This window comes from Tigriopus californicus, chromosome 9 (genome assembly GCF_007210705.1).
Source record: "Tigriopus californicus strain San Diego chromosome 9, Tcal_SD_v2.1, whole genome shotgun sequence".
In the NCBI taxonomy this organism is placed as follows: domain Eukaryota; kingdom Metazoa; phylum Arthropoda; class Copepoda; order Harpacticoida; family Harpacticidae; genus Tigriopus; species Tigriopus californicus.
Genome location: NC_081448.1, coordinates 1,745,134 through 1,745,343, shown reverse-complemented (window position 1 = coordinate 1,745,343; position 210 = coordinate 1,745,134). Strand labels below are relative to the sequence as shown.

The 210-nt window shown below is 42.4% G+C and overlaps 1 pseudogene; it reads right to left on the bottom strand.

The window, feature by feature from the left end:
• The window catches only part of LOC131886614 (uncharacterized), a 2,730-nt pseudogene that overhangs the window by 1,720 nt on the left and 800 nt on the right, over positions 1-210 (bottom strand).

Below are 210 nucleotides of genomic sequence, written 5' to 3'. Positions count from 1 at the left end.
GTTATGTTTAGAAAAGAGCTTCACTTCATGGCACTCGGCATTCTGAACACTAGGGATGGGATCAAGTAAATTTTCAAAATCAAGGTTGCCAGAAAACGAAATCCCTGGTCAATACCAATGCAATGTATAAAGCTAGGTTTGGGCAAGGCAAGCGGCAAGGACACTAAAGCAAAGGAAACGCCACTTTTTATGATCACCAAAGCTTTCCGC